Here is a 7,071-nt window from a genome sequence, read left to right as displayed (position 1 = left end):
CAACCCTTTACCTCTGATCAATCCTTAACCCATCAACCCTTTACCTCTGATCGATCCTTAACCCATCAACCCTTTACCTCTGATCAATCCTTAACCCATCAACCCTTTACCTCTCATCAATCCTTAACCCATCAACCCTTTACCTCTCATCAATCCTTAACCCATCAACCCTTTACCTCTCATCAATCCTTAACCCATCAACCCTTTACCTCTCATCAATCCTTAACCCATCAACCCTTTACCTCTGATCAATCCTTAACCCATCAACCCTTTACCTCTGATCAATCCTTAACCCATCAACCCTTTACCTCTCATCAATCCTTAACCCATCAACCCTTTACCTCTGATCAATCCTTAACCCATCAACTCTTTACCTCTCATCAATCCTTAACCCATCAACCCTTTACCTCTGATCAATCCTTAACCCATCAACCCTTTACCTCTCATCAATCCTTAACCCATCAACCCTTTACCTCTGATCAATCCTTAACCCATCAACCCTTTACCTCTGATCAATCCTTAACCCATCAACCCTTTACCTCTCATCAATCCTTAACCCATCAACCCTTTACCTCTGATCAATCCTTAACCCATCAACCCTTTACCTCTCATCAATCCTTAACCAATCAACCCTTTACCTCTCATCAATCCTTAACCAATCAACCCTTTACCTCTGATCAATCCTTAACCCATCAACCCTTTACCTCTGATCAATCCTTAACCTATCATTCCTTTACCTCTGATCAATCCTTAACCCATCAACCCTTTACCTCTGATCAATCCTTAACCCATCAACCCTTTACCTCTGATCAATCTAAAGTCATTGATTAGGAGTTAATCAATATGCTGGTCACACACATGAGATGTGATGGACGAGAAGAAGCTGATAAATAGATATCAACTTTATTTATACCAGCTACTGCCGTTTAAAGCAATTAAATCATTAGACAAAAACGAGAGATATCCTTGCCTTAAAATGAGTGGTTCTGCTGAAACTAAAAAAATGAGATGCTTCCTTTGAATAGTAGAGTTTTTTGCGTTATTTATACATCAATTTTATTGTTAGTTTAGTGTTGTATAATGACATATATATATATACATATATATATATTGTATATATACTTAATTTAATACTGTTGTTTGTTCATGTCTATAATTGATGCAGAAAGATTTTAGTTCTTAATTACACATATTACGCGCTAGTAATCCCACATATTCAGGACCAATAGCTAAGGGATAATGAGCTTTAACAACGTAGCATATCTACGCTACGCTACGTAGCATGGCGTAAAAGCTAAGCTACACAGACATCAAGGTAGTCATGAGCAGCTTGCCATGGATCATCTATAAAAACAGTGTGTCGGCTTACAAAGTTGGTGAACAAGTTATGGGTAACATCAGTGGCAATGGCTTTATTCATCAAATGATTAATTATAATTCGTAGAAGCGAAACTTTGAATGTTGGCTGTAAATTGATGTATAAAAGTTACTGCTTCCATCACATTTGGAAATTGTTGTTTTGTATTTATGTTTTACATGTATGAGTCTATGTCATTTGATATGTTTAACATTTCAAATTTATTGTATACGCCACAAACTCTTCTTAAGAAACAACATACAATGGCGGTTGGCAAATGCTAATTCCATTCTAGCACTAATCTAGTGCAAGTTATTTTGTGAATTATATAATATTTATCATCATACTTATAACATATTATTTATTATTAAGTTTTATGATGTCAGCAGGCTGAGGAGTAAGCCAACGTTTAAGTTCCGTGTTTATCCCTTTTAAGGACTAATATCGACAAAGGCATAATAACATGAAGCAAACGAGAAGGTATTGACAACTCCTCAACCAAAAGGCTAATTCTGCTTGCTTTTCTGCAGTTTTGCTGGTCTGGGTTCAGTGCTTTGACTCGAGGTCAAAATAATGCACAATTTTTCAAAAGATAAAATCATACCAAGTTGCTTCAACTTTTTTAAATGATTGCATTATAGATGTGATATCACATGCCTCATTTGGGCAAAACTGATCGATGATAAGGAGGAAAAAACACTTCCATATGGAAGTTTAAAATGTTGAAAATTTATTATTCATCGAAAGATTAAATACTAAAAATACAAGGCGTATAACATTTAGATGTTCCTATTCTTTTGACAAAATGCGGACAAAGAAGTTTTATCAATAGCTTTCTAACTACTGATCATAAAGCTGAATTAGTGAATGTTATAATATTTATAGAGCTTCCTTGTTCAATAGATGTATTAAATTTTCATCTCCAGCATAGATTTTTAGTTAATTTTTTAGACTTGTTGATTCGCTCTCCTTCGTCAGCAGCCACTAACACCGACGTCTGAATCATATGCTGGAGAAGGTATGCTGGTTGTTAAAATTTGTATATTATAATGTTGTTGCTAAGATTCATAGCATTTAACCTCATTTGTTTTGCATTTCAACAAAAATTGAATAGCTTATTGCTATGAATCATTATATTTAATTAAATAAATAATTAAGAATACGACAACATTCTGAGCACCATAAAAAATTAATAAATAATTAACAAAAAAAAAGAATGGTTGGCAAGAATGAGACATATTATAGCCAACATTGGCACTGCTGGCAAAATAACATAACAGTGAAAAACATTTGGGCTTTGGAATGAGATTGATGTAGACTGATACACTGTGTTTTACATAGCTTTTGATCCACTACACACAGCTTTGCTATGAGATATGAGGCTAGCTAATATACATAATATCAACTTGGGTGGGACTAGGCATTTGAGACATAAAGAAACTCTGTCACTGTCACGCACTGCGGCTACGAGCTATTCTTTGCATAATGGTTTGGTGACAACCAGTAATATGTGCCTCTTAGAGGCTGCCACTTAGTAACAGGTGTGCCAAAGTGACCAGTACTTTCTGATACCCATCTAGTGGCACTAGCTCCGCTGATCCTTGTTCCTGTCTCTTCTCCAGCTATGCTGTTGCTGCTAAGACCCGTATGAGAACCCGACTGTATGACATCCTCAGCTTGCTCGGCAGTGTTGCATGGCAACTCCGCGCCGATCAACCGCAGATGTTCTGCAGGTAATCAAAGGAGCAGCAGTTATCATAGCAGTAGGTGACTAAACCGTGCAATGCCGAATCACTTCTCTTCACTCGATGTTGACCCAGAGAGTCTGATAATTTATTTATGTTAGTCGATAGCCGAATACCTGTAAATAGAAAAAAAGACAATGCGTAAAGCGACTCTGTAGATGGAGGTAATACAATAGATAACCTCTTACGCATTTGTCATTTCATCGTCTAAATATAGGTAACACCTTTAGGCCTTCCAATGGCTAATTGATTCAGCGTCTAACGATGTTTCCAACAATATTACTAATTACTTGAATTTTTGATTTGGTCATATAATTGCTAGTATCGATCAAAAGTCCTTACACCGACGCAAACAAATATCTATTGTCTCGACTTGAATAGCTGAGAACGTAAATATTCTACTAATCGCGAGCTCTCGTCTGCTTGACTTAACCAAAATAGAAGTTGGGTGCATTCCAGCAGGCAATAGTTAGACTAATTAAGTTAATTGCTGAGGTATATTAGCCCCGAGATATTTTTTTCATCAATGTCTAACTTCATAACAGATTAAACTGCCCGTGTGCCGTAATTAAAGGAATCATTGCGTAAGTCATTCCAAATCAGAGTTCTATATATTCAGCTCACTCAACAACATCGAGCTTGAAGTACACCGTGACGCTCAAAACACGCAGATAGTGTCATGGTTATATATTTAAGGTATTTGAGCTTTGTGTAATTTTACGTTAAAAATGGCATAAAGATAGAAGAGGGCAATGGGGAAGCAACGCCACTCCTAAATGCCTCATTAATTTCCTTCAATGTCATCCTATCACTCTTATTACTGTTACATTTCCCAAGCTCACGCGCTATTTGTTGTAATTAGGTGACAGGCGTGTTCCCCAAATATTTCATCATGTTCAAATCTGGTTCTCAAGGTAACACTAAATATGTAACCAAGTATATTCTCTAAGCTAAACTCGGTAGCTAAACCGGTTTGTATAACTATTTCAGCTAGCATTTCCATACAGACAAAAAATATATTCTATGCTCTGGTCAAACGTACCTTCGATTGCATTCAACAATGAGTTGTCAGTGGACCTCTTTAGTCTTCTATAGCACATGCTGAAGACTATCCGGCTCCACTGTTGGGTTGTAAACCTGCACCTTCGGCTAGCTGGCGCCGCTTCAGCCCGCTCCGTCATCAAAACTGCCAGAAGCACTAATGCTATAGAGAATCGGATGCTGCTAACCATTTCTACAAAAGAATGATGAGAGAATCATAAGCTTGTGAGATATAAGAAGGTCAGCTACTAAGAAACAGGAGCCAGTCACCAAAGATAGATTTGCATAATCAAATATAAAGTAGTTTTAATAAACTATAGTGTTAGCTCCGAACTGGATACTAGAACATTACTCAACTTTATTGCAGCTGTGGATCTGAATCTACACGGATTAATGATAAAAATGGAGGCTGTGGTAAGGCACACTCTAGTTAAACAGTTACCAGGAAAAGCTATTAATAGTGGTCTAGTGACTGTTTTAATAGTCTGTAAGTTTAAAAAAAACAAAGTTAACTCTTCGTAAAATTAAAAGAGAAAACCAAAGTACTTACTGCTATGAATCCTTCTTTAGGAGTCCTAGTAGAAACTTTTGTTTTTGTAATTAATATGTAATCCTTGATTTGATAGTGAGTTTGCGCTAGCAACTAATAAACCTGATGTGACTTCAACCTGTACAGTCATGTCTTTTATAGCATCTCATTCTAGTCTATAATGATTGGATGCAAGTTTCGATTGGCTTACAGCTGCTAGGCAATTCTACTATTCAGCCAATCAGGTGTTTAATGCTATAATGCTTCATCTTGCTCAGAAACAAGTTGTTGCTAAGAAAATCATAATAAATATTATTATATTTTTATTATTGATGATAATATGTTATGATTTCCTAATAGGTGTTGTCGTGCCAAAATATAATTCCTACAAAATTCTTTTATGATTCCATTGACTTGACTGCCAAATATCTGTGATATTTTAATACAGCCAACCATTACTTCCACATCTGGCTGTTTAAAAGAGAGTCAATGAAAGGTCAAAGCTGATATCAATCTGTCCCAAAATGTTTTTCACTTCTTCAATGATCTATAATACAACTGCTATGACTGACAACAAAGTTTGCCATTTCTCACCTACGCAAGGGCTGTCAAATAAGAGTATTAAACAAAATTAAATCTTAAGATTTTTGGCTAATACTAATGACTAGAAATAAAACAACAATTAAGGCCTACCTAGGTAGATAAATAATAACTCAACATCAATATTGAGTCAGACTTAGAAAAGTTGCTTGACTGCAGCTGAAAAATGTTATGTGAACTACTACAACCTACAGTTTACTACCCTTACTACCCCGCCCCCCTCCCGCAATACTATTTGATTACCAATTTCTAAAACACTTTTGTTCAGCTCCCCAAGAATTCCCGATCTTTGTTTTATCATTGTTTTTGGCATGTAACAAAAAACACCTTTGTTTATAATTACTAATGCAAATAAAATTATACATACATGTGATGTTAGCCATTCTTGTTTCAATTGATCAATAAAATTATACATACATGTGATGTTAGCCATTCTTGCTTCAATTGATCAATAAAATTTTAATAAAAGATAGTAAAAATAAAACCAACTAAACACGCGGTAAAAATGCTTAATGTGTTTCAGAATGATTTTCATACCATAGTTAACTCTTTTTAGGGATGGTTGATCTGTCAAAATGCATTTTATAAGCGATGTTAAAGTTATCTGTATTGTATACAATTTTACAGTATTATAAATTGTGTAATTTCCAAAGCACTGATTTTACATACGGATGAAAGTGTAAAACACAATGTTATTCAAAAAATCGTCAAGAGAAGTAAATAGCATACAAGGAAACACAATCATAATTTATAGGCAAGTTTTACTTTCAGAGTTCACCATCATCAGTGACCAGCAAATATTCTTGAATTTCACCTTTAGGACATTCCGATAACACCAGAAATAGTGATGAAACATGCTAGTTTTTGCCAAAAAGCCGGTAAAGGTTTTGGTATGCATATTTAAACACACCACTCTGAGATGGTCATCATATCATTGGCAACTTGTGGTTTTTTGCACCGTAGCCTAAAAACTTCTGTTGTCATCGTTCTGAATCATTGTTTGAAGGAAAATATTGTAATACTATAAACAAGCTGAAATGAAAGTTGACTGATTATTAATAATTATTTTGAGAGCCAGATCGCATCAATAACCATATGCATGGCTTCCGCCCTATGTGTTGACTGTTATCATCAGGGAGTAGGTGGCATAAGTCAACTTTCAGCAGGGCAAGCTTCGCACTCCTTTCACTTCCTCTGAACGTCTCTCGTAAGTACTTTCAACTTCCACTCATATTTTGCTGAATGGCCCCTGAAGTGTGCGAATAAGAGCTTGAAGTGCCATGACAAGTGTTTGAAGCGTGTTAACAAATTATTGCTGACAAAAATTTCGAGCATCTATCAAAGTTGACGCTTACGTAATAACAACATGTAAAAACAACACGAAAGGAATGTATAAAAACCCAAGTTATGCTTATCTCCTCCTTAATGTATTTGTATGTACTGATTTAATAGCTTGAAATAACTAATCACAGGGCCAAGGTCAACACTAGCAGCCCTTTGTCCTGTTCTCATCTAGAGTCTGAAGTACAAACTCAGCACAAAAACTTCTGGTATGAAGCCTGGCTCACCTCTGCGTCTGCCGAATACCAGAAAAACGTTTTCTCTAAAGCCAGATCTATAGTCTACTTACAAATTTGTCACTTCTTATCGGTGACTCAGAACTAAGGACGCCCCACTCTACGCCAATGCCGAAAAGCTATAGATAAACTAAATATCAAAATGATGGCCATGCCGGCCTGTTTTGAAGCACACATACAAAATGAATATAGAGGAACTGTTTCAGATGTTTAACAAGGCTC

General features: G+C 36.0%; 1 long non-coding RNA gene across 1 annotated transcript; it reads right to left on the bottom strand.

The window, feature by feature from the left end:
- Positions 1-2,706: 2,706 nt before the first annotated feature.
- Positions 2,707-4,795, bottom strand: LOC137404614 (uncharacterized). The gene is made up of 3 exons (XR_010979717.1): positions 4,694-4,795; positions 4,145-4,336; positions 2,707-3,218 (listed from the first exon to the last, which is right to left on the bottom strand). It is a non-coding gene; the product is annotated as an uncharacterized lncRNA (long non-coding RNA).
- Between the last annotated feature and the right edge of the window lie 2,276 nt (positions 4,796-7,071).

The sequence above is a fragment of the Watersipora subatra genome, chromosome 9 (assembly GCF_963576615.1).
Source record: "Watersipora subatra chromosome 9, tzWatSuba1.1, whole genome shotgun sequence".
NCBI lineage: Eukaryota > Metazoa > Bryozoa > Gymnolaemata > Cheilostomatida > Watersiporidae > Watersipora > Watersipora subatra.
Note: the sequence above shows the minus strand (reverse complement) of the source record. Positions and strands in the feature narration are given on the sequence as shown.